Source organism: Erpetoichthys calabaricus, chromosome 3, assembly GCF_900747795.2.
Source record: "Erpetoichthys calabaricus chromosome 3, fErpCal1.3, whole genome shotgun sequence".
Classification (NCBI taxonomy): Eukaryota; Metazoa; Chordata; class Cladistia; order Polypteriformes; family Polypteridae; genus Erpetoichthys; species Erpetoichthys calabaricus.
Window position 1 is genome coordinate 277,066,697 of NC_041396.2, and position 26,582 is coordinate 277,093,278.

At 39.7% G+C, this 26,582-nt stretch overlaps 1 long non-coding RNA gene across 1 annotated transcript; it reads right to left on the bottom strand.

Moving 5' to 3' along the window:
- Window positions 1-4,532: 4,532 nt before the first annotated feature.
- On the bottom strand, window positions 4,533-26,118 carry LOC127527165 (uncharacterized). Its single transcript, XR_007934466.1, has 4 exons — window positions 25,855-26,118; window positions 20,560-20,829; window positions 11,618-11,715; window positions 4,533-5,487 (listed from the first exon to the last, which is right to left on the bottom strand). It is a non-coding gene; the product is annotated as an uncharacterized LOC127527165 (long non-coding RNA).
- Between the last annotated feature and the right edge of the window lie 464 nt (window positions 26,119-26,582).

A 26,582-nucleotide genomic window follows, 5' to 3' on the forward strand; every position in this document is an offset into this window, starting at 1 on the left:
TTTTAGCATTCCATTGCTCTAGTCCTGCCTCTAATTAATTCCTCCAATAATTCTTAGTAGAGGGCGTGTAAAACCCTGTTCTGTCCATCTTATCTTTTCAATAAGGTCTATTCTCTCCCCCTACTATCGCAGCGCTTGGTGCCATGTGTTTTCCGATAGGAGGTGCTAGCTCCCTGAAAATACGTTCATTTTGCAATTGAGGCGTCTTAAGTAACCTGAACCAAAATAGATTTATAAAAGGGGTGATATTCCTCACATAGTGATACGTCGGGAAGAAATCACATAAGAGAAAATAACTTTTTTATTTTAAAGCTTTCTTTAATTACGATTTACTCAGCATTACAAACGAAGGAAGCCATAGCAAGACTATTACCGAAGTGGGAGCTCGATGTATACAGTCTGTCATTTTCGTCGCTGCACTGGAAGGATTTTCAGGATCGAATGACGTTATCTCACATCTGTCCGTCGGCTTCAAAGGTGTGCCAGGCAATGTTCCAAGGCTTTATACTCTTTCTCCATGTGCAGGCCCTTACTTAGGTAAATCATGCCATTCCAAAGAAGGAAAAGAAGACCCAATGTCATGCTGACTCTGACACACAGAAATAGTACAATGCCCAATTCACAGTTGTCCCTCTCTTGTCTTCTAATGCTTGCCTAGCAGTTCTAAATGATGAGCTCCTGTGTGCTAAATCTGGCCTTGTGTTAGCTGTACATGTGAGTGGATTTATAAAATATTTTTTGTACAGAGCACAGTGACATATTAAACTTATGTACTTATTACACCATGATTTACAACCAAACAGTTCACGTTCCCTTCTCTAAGCGAGGGGCCCATTCTCTGGCTCTCTAGCATGTTTGACCTTTGGCTTATGAAAACTGGTGTTTTCTGGCTCATACAAAATAATAAAGAATATGTAGGTATACGTCTTTTTAATCTTCTTACATCTCCGGCTTCTTACATCTTACATCTTAATGCTTAGTATAAAACAAAGCTTACTTTCTTATGTGCTTATAATACTTTTCTAGTACGTGTAAATTACCAATTTTAAGAATACAATTTTCTATACTAATAAAGAAGATGGGTAATCAATCCATTTTTATTTCATGTAACACCATTTACATCTTGCACCATTAGCAGATGCTTTGTAGGGATTGCGCATGATTGTGGAAGAAGCCCACACCAGTCACACCACTTTTCCATTGTCTCCCACTCTTCTAATCTCTTCCACTGCGTTATTTCGTATCTGTCTTGATTTCATTGCTCTAATTGATTTTCAAATGTATTTTAAACATGGATTCATGTTCTGCATTAAGAAGAAAGGAAAACTGTATTTATGAAACTGTTTCCATGATTGAAGCTCAAATGGACTGGAGAGACAGTCTGCTACTTCTTGTATTTACCATTATCTTCACGTCAATGTTTATAAAGTTTCTGTGATGCTCAAAGTTAAGTGAGAATGAAATATCATTATATGATTTGGAGTGTAAAATTTCCAGCATTGCCCCGCTGTGTGACTATAAAGGATTCACATCATCAGTCACACTTATAAGTATAATGCATTTTGAGTATCTAAATTGGAGTTGTGGCCAAATCTCCAATCCAGGAGTTCAAATGATAAAATAAAAGAAATGCTTTAAAAACAAAATTTAAATGAGTGATATAGGGAAGCAAGAAAATACAATCAATACAGAAAATAATAAACTAGGTCCAAACTAAACAATAGTAACCCCTGGCTACTCTGTTAACACGTTTTTCACTGCTCACTTTCCACTACTTGGGTCTCCTTCCTCCATCAGTCCAGCTGAGCTCCTGTCACCAGCTGTCCTACCAACTCTAAGGTCCCTGAGGAAAGGAAGCAAAACCCTTTTACACTGTGCCCGCACGACCTTTGGGGTACCCTGCTGTAAGCACATCCAGGGTCCCAGCTGACATCACTCTCTGGTGTCATATGGGTAGGACATCCCCAACGTTTACAGCATGTTAGCCTCTCTACAGAGGTATGCTGAAGAGGGCCTGATCAGTTGTCCTCCCCAATATGGCAGTGAGGACCCCTAGCTGTCTGGGGAACCTCAGACTCTTATATTATGGTCTCCCTGTCTAGTGTATTGAAGGACCTCTTGTATGAGGGTAGCATCCACTGCTGGTTAATAAGGGTACTGCTACCCAGCTAACCACTTACCTCAGTGAAATTAAAACCTGGATGGAGTAGAACTCTTTAAAATAAAATTGCAACAAAACTGAACTCCTGCAACTTGGCACTAAAGCACATCTTAAGAAAATGAGCTCCTTCTCAGTCACTCTTGATGGTGATCTCATCAGACCTTCTTCTAATGCAAGGAATCTCTGTGTCATTTTTGATTCCTCCCTTTCTTATTCCACCCACATAAACCACATTAAGAAACTTTCTTACTTCCACCTCCATAGCATATCACGTGTTCGCTCATTCCTCTCCTTTTCTAATGCTGAGAATCATTCTGGACCAAAATCTTTTAATGCCTATCAGACAGCCTTGGTGACACTAATCCATTAACAGCTGTGTTTGATGGGCTCCCAGATGGGCTTAAAGTGGAGAAGGACAAACAAACTGTAATCACCTTTACTTCACAATTGGCACGCAGACTCCTTCATCTGGAACAATTCTCACCCACCTCTACTTCAGTGGGCAACTGATGTTATATACTATTTGAAATTGGAAAAAAAATTAAATTCTCTCTTAGAAGATCTGTGCAAAACTTTTTCAAAACTTGGCAGGATCTAATCAATATCATTTTAGAATAAGCATTTAAATTGAGGAAGCGAATTCTCTTCCCTTTTATTTTGTTCTATTTATTTATTTACTTACTTATTTTTCCTACTATTAAAGTTTTGCTCCGCTGGCCTAGCTCTCTTTCTCATGGGTAGGGGTTGATTTGTTTCAAACCTATTTTTGTAAAACTTGACTTGCTTGTATGGAAAGTTATTTGATTTTAATAAATTCAATAAAATGTCAAAAAAAAGCGGTCCTTTGTTTTTGGGCAAAAATAGTTTCAGAACTGAAAAGGTGAGAAAGCACAGCAACATTAGACTGCTTACTAGTCAGCCTGCAAGATTTAACAAATGCCGGTGCAGTGCCCAGTGATTTTTATAAGACATTCAATTTTGAAACAAAAATATAAACTGATGCAGCAAGTAACTCTTTTAGCTGACAGGGCTACAGCTTATAAAATTACCTAAAAAATTCTGTTGCTTGTTGATCACATATGATGGCCTGAATGATCCAACAATGACTTTGTCACAAATCTTCAGGTGTTCAGCCTTAGGAAGTGGAGATCAGCCTTTCAGAATCAGAGGCTTATACTCCACTACAAACAGATCTTGCATTATGTAGTCAGAGAGAAGAATCGCTTAAAAAAATAAGATGCTCACCATTAACCGACATCTCTGGTATACTGGAGGTTGTGAAAATGGTCCTTACCATTAGCCCAAAGATGGCATAGTGTGCCTAGGCCTCATCTGTACTGACATGAGGATCCACTTGATGGTCCAAGCATAACAAATTTTAATGTACCTGTACACATAGCCTGTGGTCATCTATAGGTGAATGACACTGTAAAGGACATGCTGCACCTCAGAATAACCCTGATGCTAAAACTGATGATGTTTTTGACAGAGAACCTAAGTGAGTGATGTCTAAATTAGGTCAGAAAATTTGGGAATATAATATTAAGTGTCATGTGCAGGCGCTTGGAAGGCTGCTGAAGGGCTCTTCTGATGGAAGTTACCCTGCTGAACCAGGACCTGGTGTGTGATGTGAGGTCTGTGGCGAAGTGTGGTTTTTATCCTGCCACTCTGGATAGGAGACCAAGAGGCGGAGCAGGTGGCCACGTTTAAGTTTCTAGGGACACACATCTGCAGTAACCTAAAATGGAGTATAAACACCACTGCTGCAGTGAATAATCCCCAGCAAAGATTGAACTTCCTCAGGATACTGAGGAAAAAACACATCTCTTCCACTTTGCTGAAGTCTTTTTATCACTGCTCAATGGAGGGCTTACTGACCTACTCTATCCTAGCATGGTTTGGAGACTGTTCAGAGGCAGACAGGACAGCCCTACAGAGGACGGTCGACACAGCACAAAAATCAATGGACTCTCCCTCCCCACTGTGAACGACATCTACAGATCAGCTACAGCAAGGCCTGCAGAATTATCAGCAACATTACTCCACATCTTCACATTGCTACCCTCTGGAAGGCGCTACAGGATCCCTGAAGTTCTGTACTTCGAGACTGAAGAACAGCTTTTATCCTTCAGCTGTCCAAGAACTTAATTCTTGGCCTTCAATCCCATTGCCCATACTTTCACTTTCACCATCTTAATAACCTTGGACTTGTTTTCATGTGAGAACCTGTGTGCAATTACTGAATGCACTTTTAATATTTTAGATAGATAGATAGATTTTATGCACTTAATTTTTTACATTATTTTACAAATCCAATCAGTTTTTTATTTGTGTATGTGTGAGGATGTGTGTGTGAGTGATGAAAGCATCTTTGGACGAGCTGTTTTAAATTTCGTTGTATTGTTCAGCACGCATCACTCCAGGGGTGACTGGGGTGCTTGGCCGATCGCACACTCACATGTGAATGTAAGTAGATCAGTCAGGTGCCTCAGAGGTGGCAGCGTATCACACTTGCACCCAATCAGCCGTATAAAAGCAGCCTGCACAGCAGAAATGGGAGGAACAAAGGATCAGAACAAGAGGAAAAAAAAAGAACCGTGAGTGAGAATGAGGAATCAGGTGCCCGCGCCAGCGTGAGGGAGAAAAGGCAGAGCTGTCGGGAGCCCCATGGAGGATCAAGTGATTGGTGCTCCAGGGGTGGATTGTCCCAGCTGAATTTATGAAAGTGGAAAACGACTCAGAGTGTCATGGCAGACGCCAATGGAGACAGCTGTGGTGAGAGCCGGAGGTTGTGACCGCTGCTGCTGGTGTCTAAGCCGGGAAGGGTTCTTGGCGCATGAAGTTGCACAACTTGGGTTTGTCAGGTTCAGAAAAAGCAGGCAAGAACAGCATTGAGGCAGAGCATAAATGTCAGCATAACAAAAAGTAATTCTGTTAGCACATTTCTTAAACTTGTCCCAGCACACTTTTACATTTCACTTCCAAAAAAAAAACTTGAAATATACACACAGTTATGATACATTTTAAAAAAACTGACATGTTATTCTGTGTCAGCATTCTAAATCTGCAAACGAAGTCCTGAAATAGAAGCAGAAAATTAAAAAGGTTTCCATTAAAGATACAAACAGAGCTGCGACTGAGACATCCTTTAGAATGACAAAGCATCTGACGCTGCACCCATAATGACCGACATTATTGGTAAAGTTCACAGTAAAGCTTGTAGTTTCTTCTGTTTACTCCTTAAGATGCTGTATCTTAATTTATCCATTGAAAGAACTCAAGGTAAAATTCAATCCTTTAAATCGGGAATCAAAGTAAGACTGCAGCTGTAAAAGACAAAGAAAAAGCCCAGTCAGCTGTTCATAGGTTTCTCTTATTTATTTAACAAGTCATGGATGTGTGAATAAAATCAGGGAGGAAGCTGTAAAGTAAGCCATGCCATGTACTTCTTCAGTACCTATTAATAAAGTGCATAACAATTCAAGCAAGTCACTGAGAAAACAAGAGTATGGACTTGCTCAGCTGACAAGAGGATCCAAAAGGAGCACAAAGCTGACAGGGGGTACACAAAGACAGAAGAACTCAAGTGGAAAAATGAAATGCACCATTACAAAGCTGCTGTGACTCGTCAGAAGGTGTTACACCCAGTTTGAGATAAAAGCGTCCGGAAATAGAATCCTAAGAGGACCCCAGAGAAAAGACTCTGACGGTGGTGAATTGGAAGGAAGCTAGAATACTCCTCCATGACGGTAAAGAGCTGTGGACGGGCCCCACTTGGGACTAGTAAGGTCCTGCTTATCAGAGGATCCGAAATGTGTTCTTGTCTTGAGACTAATCAAGGTGCTCAGTTATATGCTTTCTCCAGAGCCCAGATAAATTTTTATCATGCTATGAGTTGTTTCCGGGATTTATCTATTTTTATCATCATTGCGCCATTGTAAAATGGGATTTTTCTCATAGACTCCACCATTTCACAGTGGATTCAGAAAGCACTCAGACTCCTTTACTTTCTGTAGACCTGTGGGATCAAATTGTGGTGAGGCTATGGATCGGGGCAATGGGATAAAACCATTTCAAAAGCTTACAGTGTTCCTGGGAGCACAGTGGCCTCAACAGTGGTGAAATGGAAGAAGTCTGGATCCACCACTACTGTTCCAAGAAGGGCTTTGGTCAGGGAGGTGACCAAGAACTCAATGGTCACTCTAAAAGAGCTTCAGAAGTCCTCTACTGAAATGGGAGAACATGTCAGAAGGACAACCATCTCAGCAGCACTTTAACATTTAGAAATTTAAAGTAGACTGGCTAACAATGGCTTTTAAATGACTCTGAGAGCCTGAGGAAAAAGATTCTCTGGTTTGATGAAATAAAAATGTAACTTTTTGGGCAGAACTATGCTTAATACCATTCCTACAGTCAAGCATGGTAGTGACAGCATCATGCTATGGGAGTGCTTCTCAGAGCAGGGACAGGGAGACTGGACAGAATGGAGGGAAGGATGAATGCAACGCAGCCAAATGCAGAGAGGGGTTCTTGAAAAAAACTTCTTTAGAGTGGATGTGACCTCAGACTGTGGCAACAGGGTTCATCTTTAAGCATGGCAATGATCCGAAGCATACTTCAAAGACAAAGCTGGAGTAGCTTCAGGACAAGTGTCCCTGAGTGGCCCAGTCAAAGCCCAGAGTTAAATCCCAATGAACATCTATGGAGAGACAAGAAAATGGCAGTTTACAGACACTTCCTGTCCAGTCTAATGGGGCTTGAACGGATCTGCCAGGAAGAATGAGATAAACTGCCAAAATCCCCATGTATATAGCTTGTAAAGACTTACCAAGAATACTTCTACAAAGTACTGAATTAAGGGTCTGAATACTTATATGAAGGAGAGATTTCAGTTTGTGATTTTTAATAAATTAGGTTATTATTTTAAATAACTTTTCAGAAAACACATTTCACTTTGTTATTATTGTTTATTGAGTGTAGATTGATGGGCAAAAGTGTAACATTTATCCATTTAAAATGAAATCTGTGAAATGAAAAAGTGAAGGGGTCCAAAGACCTTCTGAATTCACTGTATATTGGTTTTGCGTGACTGTGACCATGTTGTTTATTGTATTAAGTTCTGTTGCTATTCACACGATTGATCTCATCATAAAGTGTGACATTGTCAATCAAAAGCTATTTAAGATGGGGGCTTGGTATCTACATCATTCAGGCATTCAGATATAACCAAAAATATCCACAATGGTAATTTTATATTAGAAAAATTATGGAAAATGTAGATATGAATTTCACTCTACTTTGTCGACTTTGGTCTGTACCTTCAGAGTAAAGCATCTCCCTTTTCATCCATCTAGTTAATAAACTAAGCGGACAATCCATCTTCTCAGTTTGTATATCAACTACCAGCAAATAGGCATGGAGTTAGGGAGTCAAATTTTAGGTCAGACATTCAGTGAGAACAATGAAGCTAAAATGCTCACTTTCTGTGTTGGTGTGGAGTTTGGGAAAGTGGGGGAGCCACCTCACCTAGTCAGTTAGGGTTCAAAGTCACTCTTTACCTAGGCACCGTCAGATGGGACTGATTATGATGGACAATGAAGATTTTGCTTCCGGGAAACTTTTGGGTATATTTTATGGATTTTGACCAGCAGATCTCAAAAATTATTCTTTAATTTTTTCTGTCATATATATTTTATTGCAATTTCCTATTTTTATGATTTCATTTGTTTTATGTTATAAGTATTCATATACTGTACATTACAACATCTACAAATGAAACATCTGAGGTGATCTAAAAGTAGTGGACCTGCTACTAGGAATGCAGTCAGATACACCAAGAGCTTTAATGGGACAGTCGTGATAAAGAGTCTTGTTACATTAAGAAGAACTGGCCCTTCCGTGAGGGCAGAATAGTGGGGCACACAAATAACAAGTCAACCTTAAATATTTTTGCCTCCTCTTCATAAAAAACTTGGGGTGGTGAAACATTTTGTGAAAGTGATGAACAAGGAAGGTGAACAATTTGAACATTTGGGACAGATGTTTCCATGATGCCAAAATTGGTCTACAGATCAAACACACATTATCGATGACAGGCAGTTCAATGATCTGTTAGTGTGGCTGGAAGAAATCACAAGGAAGGCATTTAAGGAACTTGTTGGCAACTACAAAGTACTAAAATATGTCTAGCTGGCTAACAACGTGCCTCAAGCATACAAAATCATGAAGTGCAACATGTCGCCAAAGATTCATCCTCTGCATTCACACTTGGAGTCCTTCCATGCTAATCTTTGTGCAGTCAGTGACAAATATCGTGAAAGATTTTAGCAGGACATGGCAACAATGAAAAAACAAAATCAGTACAAGTGCAGTCCATCCATGGTTGACTCTTATGGGACATTGAAAGGAGAAGCATCAGATAAGGAGTACAAATGAAAATCCAAAGCAAAACATGCGTCAACATCATGAAGTGATTAAACACACTAATTTCATTAAAATATAATTTCATGTTTCTCCAAATTTCTATGTGATACTGTCAATCTGAAATTACATTTTTTGTTCAGTTTAAAGCTCTTCATCATACTCACCAAAACAAATTTTCAAGATGCAAAAATTTTGAAAAAAAAAAAACGTGTTGTCCAGTGTTACTATGTTCCCATCTGTTGGATACGATATGTTCTCCTTGCACTTATGCCTCCTTTGTATTTGTGTAATAATCCAAATTATTTTTTATATTTTTACAGTTCACTGTACCTAACCTTGACGATCAATTGAGGAGCATTGGGAAAATTAGGAGAGAAAAAACATGGAATTCCAGCCGCCTCAAATTTTGTTCTGTTTTTGTAGGAGGTGAACGAAAGCAGACAGAACCATCTCAGACGGGAGGATGAAGTCAGTGGGGAATCGCCCCACTCATGACGGTGTATGCTGACTTGATTACATTTTTCTTGAGCTGTAAGAATGCTTATTTTGGACGTTTTACATTTTCTCTAGGTTTTCAAAGTGATACTTTCAAGGTACTTTTTCAATTTGTTTCTCAATTTTTGTTTTTGAAGATGAAATTGAACTTTTATTGCCAGACAACACAGTTGCTACAAATTTCTTTTGATGTCCCATGCATTCACATAACAAGGTTTTAAAACTTATTTTATTTCATCATTGTGTCTCAATGTAATTTTTCCTAAAATATGCATACTGTTGCTGAGACACAGGTCTCCATTACCCACATGTTATTAGTCTCCCAAATTTCTGGATCTGAAAACAAAATCCTTATGCTAGTGCTTAATTTTCTGACCTTTTTAACAGACCTTTTGATTGGGAATCCTTTGACTTTGGGTTTTAGTTTGTTTCTTCACATGATCATTAGCTTTCCTGGTTTTGACTCATGTGTTTCAATTTCATATTTACCTCACTCTTGAGGCCAAAGGGCAAACACGTCCAATCACGTGACACAGGATTAGTTTAAATTAACAATCTTGGGGAGAAACTTAGTTTATGTTCAACCTCTTAAAATCTCTACGAAGGGCATGAAGCATTCTGTTTACACTGTGGAAGAGGTTAGCTTTGCTCTTAATTTAGGGGAGACAATTACAAGCCCATCCATCCATCCATCCATCCATCCATCCATTATCTAACCCGCTATATCCTAACTACGGGGTATCATGGGGGTCTGCTGAAGCCAATCCCAGCCAACACAGGGCGCAAGGCAGGAAACAAACCTCGGGCAGGGCGCCAGACCACCGCAGCAATTACAAGTCTTTTTATAAAATATAATAAAAAGAACCACAAAGGGATTCGCACACTATGAACGCATGAATCCATGTTGTGAATGTCACAGGATGCTTTTTGAGGTCTGAGGTGAAGTATGGTTTTAAATAAATAATTGAGTCATGGAGTGTGCAGGCTCCAAAGGGGTGCGAGTGCATGTGTGCACATGCAGCGCCGATCCAGGATTGATTGGGGTGTTTGGTTGATTATAAATTCCCATGCAAATGTGAGAGGGTCACTCAGGTACCTCATTCACACCATGGAGTACGTGTAGGACAGCACCTACACCCAGTCAGGCAGTTTAAGAAGAGCCTGCACAGAAGAAGGATGGAATTAAAATCAGATCTTAGACAGAATCAGAGTAGAAGAATGGAAAGCAGTGAGTGAGCGCAGTATCAGGTACCTGATAAGAGAGTGGCAGCGCAGAAGAGCAAACGGCTGAAACTCGTCACTGCTGATTTATATAAGGAGCAGTGTGGATGGTGGTGGAGTCCTCCTTAGGGATCGAGGAATGGTGAGTGTGTGAGAAGGAAGGTGAGAGTACAGCTGACTCTGAGCGGTCTGGCAGACACCGACAGAGGCAGCCAAGAAGACGGGGATCGGCGAGGAGGATTGTGGCTGCTGGTGTCTCCTCTGGCTGAGCAAACTATAAGTAATCTGGGGAGACAGAGAGGAAGTAAAGAATGGGAGAAAGATCTCAGATGCTATGATTGTGCTTCATACTGGTTTTATCCATGGATTATTTATTTGGTTTTTAACTCATGGGCTTGATCATTTGCTTTTTATTGGAATATTTATTTTTTGACGATTTTTATGCGCTGCTGTTTGCTTTTGTTTGATTTTATTAAAAGCACTTGAAGCACTTTGCACCATCCCCTTGCTAACTGTGTGCATCCACCTTTGCCCGGCTCATCTCAGTTTCTGAATATCTACAGTTCCAGGTTCAAGAGGCTCCCGGAGGAAACCAGGGAGAGTGGAGCTGTCCCAGACCATCACATGCTCAAGTTGGTTGATGACATGTCCTGCATGTAGACCCCTCAAGCAAAATGGCAATATTACACATTGATCAATTGAATTATCTGTGAAAGGTGGGTTTGTATACACCCTTACGGGAGGTGTCTTTGAGAAGGACAGTTAGACAACCTGATCAATTAAATCTGATATCATCAAGGCTTACCCAAGCAGCTGGAACAAGGAGCTAGAAAAATGCCATGAGACTTGCTTCACATACTGTGGACAGGCTGCCTGAGGACTTTAATATGTAGACCGGGCCACAGGCCACACTAAACATTGATGAAAACTTGAAGACAAATCTGTCCATTTGATATATGTGTAGAGTCCAGCACTGACAACTGAGAAATTATTGTTTATTTGCTTTGAATTCACTTTAATTAAAGCATCCCTTAAGTCTGGGGTGGAAACTCTAATAGGCTTTTATTCATGATGCTTTAATTCCCCACCATGGTCACAATATATTTGGCAATTCTTATGGCATTTATTATTATGGCTGGAGCCAGTCCAGGAGACATTTTCACACAAAAATGCACAGTGAAATAGCGTTAAAGAACAAACCATGTTTTAGACCAGTGAACACACAGAAAGCAGAAATAGGCATGGCAGAGATTCCAAATTTCAGCACTAGAGATTCTCAGATAATTCATCTCCATTTAGATAAATGTGATTTCTTACCGAAGAGTTAGCTGCATTTATGGCATCCCCTCCATCACATCCGTTTAGTGTATTGGAAGTACAACGAAGAGCAAATATGACAACTTTTTCATTCATTTCTGTGGGAAGCAAAATAACATTTTGTTAGTAAAGATTGCATCGATCCAGTACACAGTCTACCTTTCACAAATCTGAAGGCTGATTTATAGTTCTGCATCAAGCCTACGCCATCATAAACAGTTTATAACTGCGTCAAACCACGCTGCGCTGCAGGCACATGCATGGATGGACAGGGAGGACAAACTTTGTCTCCAGCAGTTTCTTCATGGTGTTACATGATTTTTCAGAGTGCAGTCTGAATCAAATAAATCTTCAAACCAAAAAGACATCATAGTAGGGAAACTTACACTCTGAAGTCAAAAAAAATTTGTGTTATTTCACAAAAATATTGTGCTATTCCATTATAGCAACTGTGTTCTTTTGCAATTATGATTTTGTACAGACTTCGTCATTGTGCACACATTAGCTTCGGTCGCCTAGTGACACCAATGACAGAGAGGTAGGACGCGTGAAATGAACACGTTGGGAACACGTGGCAGCCATGATGCGGGCACTTACGTGTTCAGAGCGTGAAGTATAAATGAGCCCTAAATGGGCCCTTAGGAGGCACGTAGCATGCAACTAAGTGATGATGTCCGTATACATTTACTTTTCATCACATTATAGTTTAGTAAGTGTGCAGGGTGAAGCGGAAGTGCAAAGCTGGCTTTCCTACCTCACCACACCAGGAGCTCAGGTTTGACTGCTGACTTGGTAAGGACCTTCATGGAATTTGCACGTTCTCCCCAAGTATTTGTGGATCAATTGGTATTAGTGATTTACTGTAGATGATTATCTGTTTGAAGACTGAACACTAGAAATGTGTCAGTGCAACCAGAACGGAAAAATAACTGTTTGATAATTGTGATTTGTCAACCTGTGTTTGCATACATGCAACTGAAGTAAGGACATTTCCTTCTGGCAAAGATCTTCGTTGATTAAAGCAGGCCTGACCCATCACTTTCAATGTAGAGGCCATGAGTGATTAGAACAGGTCCACTGTGCATAGACAGATAAAATAAATAAATAAATATGCTATTTGGGTGTCAGAAGAGCAGAGTCCTTATATAGCAAAAGCTCAGATGGTAGTGACCCATACCTGGCAAGTTTCATGAAAAGCTCTCTGAATATGCAAAATGTGTGGGAATTTATAATGGTAGTGGCTGCTGGTTTTCTTTCCTGCCCCTTTCTTCATCAGGGACCAGTTTGTGCTGTTAATTGACTTCTATTCCCTTCGTTTTAACTGACGTGTTTCTAAAGACTCCATAATCTGAATTGATTTTTATTTCCTTAAATGGCAGCCAAACAAAAATAAGACGTGAAGTGAGCCAACACATGACCAGCTAATTCCAACCTATTTTTTAATTAGAAGACAAAATCTCATTGTTAATTAAACCTGTTATTGACCTCAATGGCTTGCTGGTGCTTTCATTCTGCCATAGCAGTTATTTCCAGATATTGTAACATGGACACAGGTAAGCTGGTCATGTGCTGGCTCACTTTGTGTCTCATTATTGTTTGACTGTTAGTTAAGGAAAGAAGACACCAAAAGGATCTGTGCCTTAAATAGCAAGTCAATTACAAATAAGGCAAAAGAAGTTAATTAGCAACAGAAACTGGTCAGTAATGAAGAAAAGGGTTAGAATGAAAGCCTGCAGCCACTGTGGCTCTCCAGGACACCCCAGTATAAAGGTAATGGACCTCCAAAAGGCAAAAGCCATTTACAAGAAGAACGACTCCTGCACTTTGCCACACCAGATGTACAATCATCCACATTCCCCACTGAAGAGCTGGATGATGAAGGTACTGCTCCAACAACTTCTCTTCAACCTGGATATGTACAGTATGTATAAATGATTATTAAACTACAATGTATACTGGGGGTAAAAGCTGCATTTTAAAGCAAGTTTAATACTTATATGTATATACAGGTGTGGTATGGAAAAGATATGCAAGGTATGATTATTACAATAGCTTTATGCCAACAGCTTTATTAAATTTATTAACTCAAACAAATGTCACAATGGAACAGTACACTTAGGTACAATCAATATATATATATATATATATATATATAATATATATATATATATATATATATACTGCTGAAAAAAATTAAAGGCCCACTTTTTAATCAGAGTATAGCATCAATATAATGAACCTTCTGGGCTATTGATCTGGTCAGTTAAGTAGCAAAGGGGGTTGTTAATCAGTTTTAGCTACTTTGGTGTTAATGAAATTAACAACATGTGCACTAGAGGGGCAACAATGAGACGAGCCCCAAAACAGGAATGGTTTAACAGGTGGAGGCCACTGACATTTTTCCCTCCTCATGTGTTGTTTCACTAGTTTTGCATTTGGTTACAGTCAGTGTCACTACTGTTAGAATGAGGTGATACCTGGACCCTACAGAGGTTGCACAGGTAGTCCAACTTCTCCAGGATGGCACATCAATACATGCCATTGGCAGACGGTTTGCTGTGTCTTCCAGCACAGTCTCAAGGGCATGGAGGAGATTCCAGGAGACAGGCAGTTGCTCTAGGAGAGCTGAACAAAGCCGTAGAAGGTCCTTAACCCATTAGCAGGACCGGTATCTGCTCCTTTGGGCAAGGAGGAACAGGATGAGCACTGCCAGAGCCTACAAAATGACCTCCAGCAGGCCACTGGTGTAAATGTCTCTGACCAAACAATCAGAAACAGACTTCATGAGGGTGGCCTGAAGGCCCGACATACTCTAGTGGGCCCTGTGCTTACTGTCCGGCACCTTGATTGGCATTTGCCATAGAATACCAGAATTGGCAGGTCCACCACTGGCACCCTGTGCTTTTCACAGATGAGAGCAGGTTCACTCTGAGCATGTGACAGACGTGAAAGGGTCTGGAGAAGCCATGGAGAATGTTATGCTGCCTGTAACATTGTTCAGCATAACCGGCTTTTTGGTGGGTCAGTGATGGTCTGGGGAGGCATATTCATGGAGGGACGCACAGACCTCTACAGGCTAGACAACAGCATCTTGACTGCCATTAGGTATCGGGATGAAATCCTTGGACCCATTGTCAGACCCTGTGCTGGTGCAGTGGCTCCTGGGTTCCTCCTGGTGCACGACCATGCCCAGCCTCATGTGGTAAGAGTATACAGACAGTTCCTGGAGGATGAAGGAATTGATACCATTGACTGGCCCCCACGCTCGCCTGACCTAAATCCAATAGAACACCTCTAGGACATTATGTTTCAGTCCATCCGACGCCGCCAGGTTGCACCTCAGAATGTCCGGGATCTCAGTGATGCACTGGTCTAGATCTGGTAGGAGATCCCCCAGGACACCATCCGTCGTCTCATTTGGAGCATGCCCAAACATTGTCAGGCATGCATCCAAGCACATGGGGGCCATTCAAACTACTGAGTAAGATTTTGAGTTGCTGAAATGAAATTTCAGCAAAATTGTCTAGCCTACCTCATTATTTTTTCCCTATGATTTTCAGGGTGTCTTTGAATTCAGCCCTCTGTAGGTCGATAATTTTCATTTCCATCAAACAATGTGGCATCCTTTCGTTCCTAACACATTACCCAGTTCATATCAGTAGAGATACCCAGCAGGATTTTTTTTCCCATTGTGACCTGATGTGCCTTCAAAGCGTTCCTTTAATTTTTTTGAGCAGTTGATTATATATATATCCTCATCCTGTTCCTTATATATATGATATATATATATATATATATATATATATATATATATATATATATATATATATATATATATATATATATATAATATATATATATATATATATACATATATACACAGTGGAACCTCGAGATACAAGTTTAATTCGTTCCAGCACTGAGCTCGTATAGTGAATTTCTCGTATCTAGAACAAACTTCCCCATTGAAAATAATGGAAATCCAGTTAATCCGTTCCGCACCCCCAAAATATCAACATAAAAATCAATTTTCCTAACAAATAACACTGATAAATAATATATACTGTAGTTTACCTTTAATAAATAACACTGGTAAATAATATAACTGTAGTTTACCTTTATGAAGAGTCCTGGCTGGCTTGAGGGAGACGATAGGGAGGTGGGGAGGAGGAAACGGGTTACTGTGGGGAAGGAGAGTCCCCCTCTGATTCAGGCTCTCTCTTCTTGGGAATTTTACCCCACTGGAAGCAGGTTCTGGGTCAGAATCACTTAACTTTCTTTTAGTTGCTGGTTGCTTTACCAAAAACTTATCTAATAACACTTGCTTCTGTCTTCTTTTTAAGATGCCCCTAAAATGCAACATCTTCTTAATTTCAACGGCCATGGCTTCCTTTTTTTTCTTTGCAGCACTATCTGAGGCAACAATCTTCTTGAGAGGCATCGTGGAATAATTATTTTCACGTTAAATGCAAAAAAACCAATGAAATCACAAGCGCACAAACGCGTAGATCCTCACGCTACGGGAGAACAAGGAACACTGAGTGAGCTGACGGGCGGGCAGCGTCAGCTTGGGTGAATCCCCGAGTCGAGACGGATCGGGAAACGCGTCACGCATACCCACAGCCTGGCTCGTGGCTCGTTACGCGAGCCAATGCTCGTATTTAGATCTGAATTTTTCACTCATACTTTCCTCGTATCTTGAATTTCTCGTATACAGAGCTGTTCGTATCTCGAGGTTCCACTGTATATATATAATATATATATATATATATATATATATATATATGAGGTATATGTACAGGTTCAGCTGTGTCCCTCAATTCTATGAACAGATTAGCAGGAAGCATACGCCCCCTGGTGGAGACAGTCAGTAATACATGTGAATCGCAGGTCCTTTACATGCTGTGAAACGTCAATGAAGAGGAGGCCTGAGTTGCCTCTAAAGCTTGCATATTGTAATCTTTTTAGTTAGCCAATAAAAGGTGTCATTTTGCATGAGTTTTCACTACATTCATAATGGCTAACACGGTACAACACCCTAGTACTACATGCTGTGAATAAATTTCATCCAACCTCTTCTAACCAGGTGTACCCTGCTATGAATTTAGAATTGTTTTTATTAAACTGTAAAGCTTCTAAATATCATTTTATTACAAAGACTTTGATTTACAATTTCATATCTTTGCTTAGTCCATTACCTATGTTACACATGCTTTAAAAGAATGCTCCAACCAAAAATGAAATTTTTATATATTACTTACTCCATGAAGTTTGTAATAATGACGACAAAAAAATATGTATATCATGTTCTCATACAGAATGGATATAACAAAGTTACTGGACAAGAGAAAACAATTCTTAAAACTTCCATTAAAAAATTTAACGTTATTTGTGTTGTGTAATCCACGTCAAGTTTTTATGCTCACCACATTTCTAGCACATGTATTTTTAGTAAAATATTGTTAAATAGACTACTTCTGGAAAATGCTATCATGAAAGAAATAGAATGTGCTCAGATGCCCTTAGAATATACATTTTAGCTCCACCTGCCATTGTTGTGTTTATATTGATACAAACCAACTGTAGTACCATGAGATAATTTAGTGACCGTCTGTAACACCACACAGGTGATTCAACGTTCTTCTTGTTTGAAGCATCACTGACATGCACAACTATGAGGCATATTCTCTTCTTTACTTGTTTTCTTTAATCTTTAGTTTTACATTTCTCTTAGAAAATAATTTTTGTTGGTATCACATAACACACAATTTTAGCCAATGAATAAGATGTTACTGGGTGTCCAAGATAAATTCACAGAGCTGTTCTCAGGATGGAAGGAGAAGCCTTTCTTTCACACATGGAGCCATGCAGTACAATGAAGGCAATGACTGAGTTATAGCTGTTGATTATTCTTCTTAAAGACACAGTTAATTGTAGAAGTTTGTGATTAACTGTCACCATCCTTGTAAGTTACAGATCAATGGGGTCCTGAGCCCAGTATGTTCTTTTCTTGCAAGCACCAGAATGTATCAACTTTAACGTTGTGGATGCCAGAAAGAGCTGAGAGCTGGGCAGGACAATGTCATGGATCAAAACTTGAATAAAATGTTTGCTCATAATATAAATTTACAGTTCACACGGACTGGACACCTGAGCAATGAATGAGCCAGTCCTTTACGAACGAGCGTATCTGAGTGCATTCTTCTTGCGATTGTTTACCAGAAGTGGCTTATTTAACAATATTTTATATAAAAACTACATTTGTTTTGGACATTATGAGCATACAACTGGACAACTTGACATGTGGATTATGTGGCATGAGTAACTTGAGATTTTTGCCTGGACTTTTTGATAGTGTTTGCTGTTGTCCAGCACTGGCCACTGTAGGCCCATACTTTATCAGTAACTTTGTGATTTCCATTCTGCATGAAAACATCAAATTACATTTTTTTTCTCTGCCATTACTACAAACTACACGGAGTAACATATAAAAAATATAATATTTGTGTGGAATATTCTATTAACAAATGATACCCAGTGGTTTTAACTAAACATTGTATTATTAGTTTTCTTCTGCAGAAAGGATGCAATGCCTTGAAAGTTTATTAACTGATTTTGGGAACACACTTACCTTATCAGGCTCGCAAGGGAAGATGCCTATCCTGGCAACAACCAGGGCTCACACTCAGTCATACCTTTATAGACTCTGTGTAGAGTTTAGACTTAACATTCAGGGTCAGCTGTGCATCTTTGAAATGTGTGTGTTGGTGGGGGGGGGGGGGGGGGTCTGTTTAAACTCATGTAAACACAAGGTAAACGTGAAAAGTTTACACAAATATTAATGGGGTATGTACAGGTAATTTAAGTCTGCCATGACCATAATATCCCCCTGTAAACTTGCCTTTTTGATATTACTAAATAGATGTGTATTGAAATTACTGTCTATATTGGGCGGTCTATAACATACCCCTTAAATAAGGTCTCTTTCACTAATGCTTCCCAGGTGAAGCCACATGTCCTCACTAAGATGGGGCTCATCGACCAACTGAAGTGGACTTGAGATTAACCTGTGAGTTAAACAAACAAGTAAGCGGTGTGCACATGTGTGTCCATCCCCTAGTAAATGATACCATGACCACTTTCTTTTTTCTGAGGAATGGTTTGAAGTTTTTTGGCTTGGCCAGGTCAATCCTGCCAACCACATTAGACAAACTCAGATTGTCATTTGACACCTGTGCGTTGAGGGATGCTAAGAAAACAATGACCAGGGAGAATGGGATAAACTACACAAATTCAGGTGTGCAAAGCTTTTAGAGTCTTACTCAAGATAATTCAAAGCTGGAACTGCTGCTCAAGGATCTTCTACAAAGTACTGAATTAAGGGTCTGGGTACCTACAGGTGTAAGATCGTTCAGTGTTTGTTTTTTCATTAATTTGTATCCCATTCTGACAACATGTTTTCACATTGTCATTATGGGTTATTGAGTGTAGATTGAGGGGCAAAAATGACACATTTATCTATTTAAAGTTAAATCTACAACACAGTAAAGTGTGCAAAAAGTGAAGGGGTCTGAATACTTTCTGAGTCCACTGTAGATGAATGGTGAATGTCACCGTCAGTGGGGTTTTTCCCCCCATTTTACTAGGCATTCTGTGGCACATAAGACAGCAGACTTAACAAAAATGCAGAAAGCCAGCTGTACCCCCAAAAGGCATTTCAGAATGAACACTTAAAGTGAATGAATGGCCTTCATGGGGGTAAGCATGGCTCAAAAGCTACTTTTTGACTTTAAATAATTTGCAAACATTTCTGAAAACTTGTTTTCAATTTGTCATTATGGGTTATTGAGTGATGACTGATGATCAAAAATGGCCAATTTATCCATTTAATATTAAATCTACAACATATTAAGGTGTGCAGAAAGTGAAGGGGTCAGGATACTTTCTGAATCCACTGTGTGTAATTTCTATTCCTTGGTCACAGTTGTAACAAACCAAGCACAGCTCCAAATCTTTATGGAGAGTACCTTCCAAACATAAACTTAGAGAATCAGTCATCTTCCTCATTCAAAGATTCGGAAAGAGATGGTGGACCCCTAGACCCCCACTTCCACGTCTTGTGACGGCTATCCCAAGGGCACAAGCATTGCAATACTTTGAAAGCCACGTTCAGGTTTCGCTGAAGTTTCGACTGTCAGATGTGTGCTGAAATCACTTGGTTTGCTCTTTTGCTTGGTTGGTAGCTTTTGGTCTGTACTGTACTTTCCATTTTATAAAATGAATTGATAAATGGCCGGCAGTGGGTAGCGCTGCTGCCTCACAGTTAGGAGACCTGGGTTCGCTTCCCGGGTCCTCCCATCATGGAGTTTGCATGTTCTCCCCGTGTCTGCTTGGGTTTCCTCCCACTGTCCAAAGACATGCAGGTTAGGTGCACTGGCAATTCTAAATTGTCCCTACTGTGGGTGTGTGTGTGTGTTTGTGCGTGGGGGTGTGTGTGTGTGTGCGCGTGCCCTGCGGTGGACTGGCACCCTGTTTGTTTCCTGCCTTGTGCCCTGTGTTGGCTGGGATTGGCTCCAGCAGACCCCCGTGACCCTGTAGTTAGGATATAGCGGGTTGGATAATGGATGGCTGGAATTGATAAATTAACAAGGTGGCAAGACTGTAGCAAAAACTGAAAAAAATCAAAGGCTGTGGTTCATTTCTAAACCCGGATGACATGCCAGTCCACCTCAGGGAACACTCATGGACATAAACTGTACGTGTTCACTCAATCCAGCCTGCTTTGTTTTTAGGATGTCAGAGGAAAGCAGAATACCTGAAGACAACACATTGAGGTACACGTAGAATAAGCACATTCCACAGAAATTTGATCCCACGACTATACATGGGTGAGAAGGTAATCCCCATTTAAAGGTTAGAAATTCCAAATGAATGATTCTTACCAGTTGTGAAGTTAATGCTGATTGGATCACTGTATTCATCTTGTGCTTTAGTCCTCACATAAACTGTATAAATTGCTCCTGAATAAAGAGAACTTAATGGAGCTGAAGTGTTATTTGTTGTAAAAGTTTTAGAGACATTCCAGTATACATTTGTATAGTTTACTACAAATTCATTTAAAGCATTTTCTGCATTGTCTGGTTTCATCCATTCTAAAATGGCGTAGGTGGTGTTCAATATTGTGACCTTAAGACTGTGAGGAAGATTTGGCCCTAAAAAGAAATGAAAACAAAATCAGTGTCACTTGTATTATGCAGTAAATCTTAGTATGCCTAACATTAGTAATGGGATTTGGATGCTTGATGTCCTCTAATTCTGATTTGGAGGAACGTTTTGGTCGCATACAGTAGATTCATCCATTATTTTGCCACAGACAAAATAATCCCCCGATGGAGTTGGAGCAGATGTGATGAAAATTATATCCTTGCTGTTGGAGTGTTCTGTGCAGTTCCAGTCACCACACTAAAGAAACACATAGCAGCACTTGAAGCCATGCAGAGAAGAGCAGCCAAGTGTATCTCATGACTTGAGTACATGTCATACTCTGACACACGCAGAGAAGTAAACCTGTTTAGTCTCGAGCAGGGGAGACAGCGTGGGGACCTAATCCAGGTATTTAAAATCCTCAAAGGTATTGATTAAGTAGATCCAGCAGAATTCTTTGAATCACATCCTCAAGGATACCAATGGAAGTGAAGGGACAGAAGTCAGGAGGAAGCACTTCTTTACTCAAAAAGTTGTAGGAATCCAGGGCAAATTACCAAGACATGAAATTGAAGCAGAATTCTTGACAACCTTTAAGAAGAATCTGAATGAAATATTGGGACAGCTTAGCAATTAGCTAAACAAGCGAGCTTGATGGACTGAATGGTCTCCTCTCGTTTGTCAAATGTATTATGTTATTTGCCAGTAGCACCATGAAGACTCCAAGAAGTGATCCCACACAGGAAGCAAAATCAATAAGGCCCACAAAGAAGAATACAGCACCACTAATACTTACTCTGAGGGAAATTCTTATTCTTGAAATAAAATAATGGAATTGCTCAGATGAGATTTCCACCAGTTTATCTTCTGGTTCCTTGCAAACAATGCTAAGTTAATGCCAGTTAGTGGCACTCATGTTCTTTGCATCTCTAATCACCAGGCTGCCCTTTAGTGATTTTTTTCCTTATATTGTTTATTTTTATCTTTTGGTGCCATCATCCTGGTGCCATTTTGTTTCTGACCTTTCTTGTGTGTGCTGCTATTTCGGGGTATATTGTGCTGCTGCACTACTGAGTACACAAGGCGATGGCAGTTTAAATAGTTTGTGGAACTGGGTGACAGATCATTGATACCACACAGTAGGAATTTTATGAAATCCAAGACACAAGACAGAATTAGTAGTAAAGAAACAGAGCAAAATCAAGTCACAGAATAGCCAGAATGAAAGACATAAACTGAGTTTAAGATGGAAAAGTTCCTTTGAAGAGACTTTCAGCAGACACAAAACCTCACACTAGTTTCTTCGTTGCTGAGTTTCAGAAGTAAATGGTTTGTCTGCTTCTGGCGTCATTACCAGGTCATCCAGAACACATCCTGATCATGTGGAAATCAAGGTTTTTCACCTTTTGCTTTTGTATCTGTCTCATCATTCGATTCTTGTCTTTCTGGTTTTAATTTTGCCTTCATGGTTTTCAACGTCTGTCTTTTGTTATGTATGCAGCACAAATAATGACCAAAGTGGTATGAAGCCTCAAAAAATGAGCCACAGAGCAGGCCTGAATGCCACCAGCCTACCCAGAAAAGGCACTTTAAATGGCAGCCTGGCACCTACTCCTCAGGATGGCTTTAGCCTATACCAGGGGTCTCATTTATAAAACCTCACACAGATGCAAGTGTAAAAGTATGCGTAATTTAGGGGTAACTATTGACTCTGACCTGAATTTTAAATCACATATTAATCAGATTACTAAGGCAGCATTTTTTCACTTAAGAAATACAGCATAAGTTAGATCCCTTATAACTTTGCAAGATGCTGAGAAATTAGTTCACACTTTTGTTTTCATTCAGCTAGATTACTGTAACGCACTCCTCTCAGGACCACCCAAAAAAGACATAAATCAATTGGAATGAGTGCAGAATGCAGCTGCTAGAATCTTAACTAGGAAAACAAAATCCGAGCACATTTCTCCAGTTTTGATGTCACTACACTGGCTACCTGTGTCATTCAGAATTGACTTTAAAATACTGCTTATGGTTTAAATAATCTCGCCCCATCTTATACTTCAGAATACCTGCCACCTTACACTCCAAATCGTAACCTTAGATCTTCAAATGAGTGTCTGCTTATAATTCCAAGAGCTAAACTTAAAAGAAGTGGCGAGGCGACCTTCTGCTGTTATGCACCTAAAATCTGGAATAGCTTACTGATAGAAATTCGCCAGGCTGATACAGTGGAGCACTTTAAAACTGCTGAAAACACATTACTTTAACATGGCTTTCTCATAGCTTCATTTTAGTTTATTCCTGATACTCTGTATATGCATTTAATTATCAATATCATTCCTGGTGGCTCTGTAATCCATACTAACCCCTACTTTCTCTTCTGTTCTTCGACCTGCTCCACCACCACCTGATCAAAGCACCGTGATGTCCCTGCATTGATGGATTAAAGGCCAGAAGTCCATGTGACCGTCATCAACAAGTTCCTTCATGAGAACCCTGAATACAATGAGGACTGATTGATGACATTTATGTTAGGTAGAATGCCTAGAGGGGGCTGAGTGGTCTCGTGGCCTCGGAACCCCTGCAGATTTTTTTTTCTCCAGCCGTCTGGAGTTTTTTTTTTGTTTTTTCTGTCTTCCCTGGCCATCAGACCGTACTGTTATTCTATGTTAATTAGTATTGCCTAATTCTATTTTCTAATTTATTTTGTCTTTTTTTTCTTTCTCCATCATGTAAAGCAATTTATAGCTGCATCATTTGTATGAAAATGTGATATATAAATAAATATTGCTGTTGTAATGCAAAAAACAGCAAAATTTTGTTATCAGCTCTGTGTATGCACATCTGTATGCAACCTGCCTTAATAAGATCACAATCGTCTTGTAAATGTGGGTACATGAACATGCCTCAAATGCCACCCTGAAACATCTAAATATGGAGTATGCTAATCAACCTCATACATATGCAATCACAAGGCTGTAGAACTTCACTAACTGGTTGAGCAGACTCCCCACCTGATGCCTCCAGCCATCACATACAGCACCTTCAGCAAGTCATACAATCAATGCTACTTTGCTTCAAAATAAATGAATCATAGGTTGACCCAGCTATCCAAGCCACAGCGTTTGTCAGTCTCATTGTGGCATCAAAGATGATTTGAACATTAGAGGAATGAAACTGTTTATGATTAGTGAAAGCAATGTCATACTTTGTTGGGGCTCTTATTGCCTTAGGAGTGCTGTCGATTGACCTGATTATATTAAGAAAACTGGACACGGCTGAATGGTTGACCTGTACACCCACACCACACAGAATCTGAATGTAGCACTTCATCAGTCGGTTAATGGCTTGCAGCACAGCAGGCATGATGGAGCTGAAGTTTGGCTGAGATATTACTGATCTGTCGGCCAGCTCGGTCTTTTACCTGAAACCTAACCTACGTATGATCAGGTATAGCGTGATTTTGAACAATCTGTCTTTCTACTGCCTGGCCCAACTCAACACATAGTTCCAAGAGAATGGCTCATGGGAGTCCGGATCAGCTCATTATCCAGTCATCATCATGGGCAAAAAAAATCCTGCACTCCCTAACAGCTTGTTCATTTCATATAGGGCTATCTGGATAGTCTTCAAGCGGTGCCAAACAAGCCATATTGTGTCAAAGCATTAGATTATGAATAGGCCGTGGAGTGTAAGATTTAGAGTTTTCTGTACGCAGGGAGTGAATCACACTGGTGGTTTTACTTCATTCAGCTATTGGAAACAAGAGATTGCATTGGTTTGTAATCCTGAGAAATGACAACAGGTAGCCAATATAAAAGGGTCTTCAGTGCAAATATGCAGCATTTGACCTTTTAAAAGGGAACTGAAATACAGTCTGTGCATCAGATTCGTCACTTCTGAGGTTTAATATGTTTGCCACATCAGCGCACATTACAATAACACCTTGGTGAAGTGAATTATTATTCGTGCGAGTCACATAGCATTATCCTACATTTTTGAGGGGTTGTCACTTCCCACTCTCTTCAAAATATGCATATTTTCCTATCAGGTTTTCTAATGTAAATCCCGATTTTCTCAAGGAAAGTTGCACATGCACATTTTATGCCTCTTTTTTACAAATCTGACTCCAGGTCTTTATGGGGCTTTACTCTCTTAAGTTCAAAAGATCCAAAAATAATAAGAATGCGGAGGGGCTAACCATCAATGCCCAGCGTGAACAAAAAAGGGCAAATGAAGAATCTTTATAATAAAGAAATTTATTTCCAAACTTGAAAGGAAAACAGCAAAATACTCAAAAAAATAGCAAAAAAAAAACTAAATGCCCAAAAGGTATTCTTAAGCAACATGATCCCAAAAGCACAAATCCAATAAGGAGAATCAGAGTAGAGATGTTAAAAAAATAGAGGAACAGAACAAAAACAAAAGGTACAATACTTACAGCTAATGACCACCACCTTCTCCAAAGCGTATTCAGATGAACCGCAAGGGACTGCATTTCCCATAAGCTGTAAGTGTGCTTACATTTTCACCTGACTGTTATTGGTTGTGCAATGGTAATTTGACTCTTTTGAAAAAGGCAAATTTTTATTTTCATCTCCTGTGTATTTAAATCATTTTTGGGGTGACAACATAACATCACCATTTTGTGCAATTGATTTTCTATAAGTGCTTCAATTTGGTAGTCAGGGACACTGCTAAGCAGGTTAATGTTCAGTGATTTGTGCACTTATTCTAATTCTTCAAGTTAGTGATAAAACAGTCAGATACAAAGAAAACACGCAAAGGCAGAGGGAATGTGTAAACGCCACGTAGAGAGCAACTGATTTGGTATTGCAATTCAAGTCTGAGTAGACATGAGGCAGCAATTCCAGCCACTGTGCTGGAAGCACTGTGCGCTTCTTAAACAAATGCACAATTTAATGAATTTGTTTCTGTTTCTTTAGTCCTATAAACTATGAAAAAAAACATTGCTAGTTAATGCTCAACCCCTCCCCCAATAAAAACACATAAAAAAAATAATTTCTTACTTGTATGTGCGTTAATGGATACTGCGTTTCCTGTGATGTAGCTTTGGTTGTACGGATCAAATACGATACTGTAGACAATAATTGTGTAATTAGTTCCAGATGTCAAGTTTTGGAACGTATAGCTGTTTGTGGAGGCTGGAAGAATTACTTCTAAATTGTTGCCACTCAAGTTATAGTTAGTTGAGATATTATTAATCGGAGCTTGCCATGCCACAGTAATGTTGTCGCAATGCCAGTTGATTACAGACAAGTTGGTGGCAGGAGAAGGAGCTGAAAGTGGAAAAAAAACAAGCAGAGAGACGATTAGTCAAAGGCATCATCATGGCACACACATGTCTTCAACAAAATGACCGTTTTTCTTCTGGAGTATATATAGTATAAATATATAAATAGTATGTATATAGTATATATATATATATATATATATATACATGGAAGAGAAGGTCTGTGATACGGTTTGCATATTTGCAGTTGGAGATCCACGAAGGGAGAAAAAACGAATCACGTATCATAAAATAGTTTTATTCCTGAGCTTTCAACCCCTATCAGGGGTCTTCATCAGAGGATAATGCTTAGACTTACAAGAATCAAAGGCAATATATAGCAACACATTCAGTGGGGGGGGGGGGGTGGGTGGTGTTGACTAAGTCAGTATGATCAAGGGGGGGGGGGGGGGGGTGTATAGTTTAATTATTGTGTACATGTCCTTTTTAAGTTGGCATATGCTG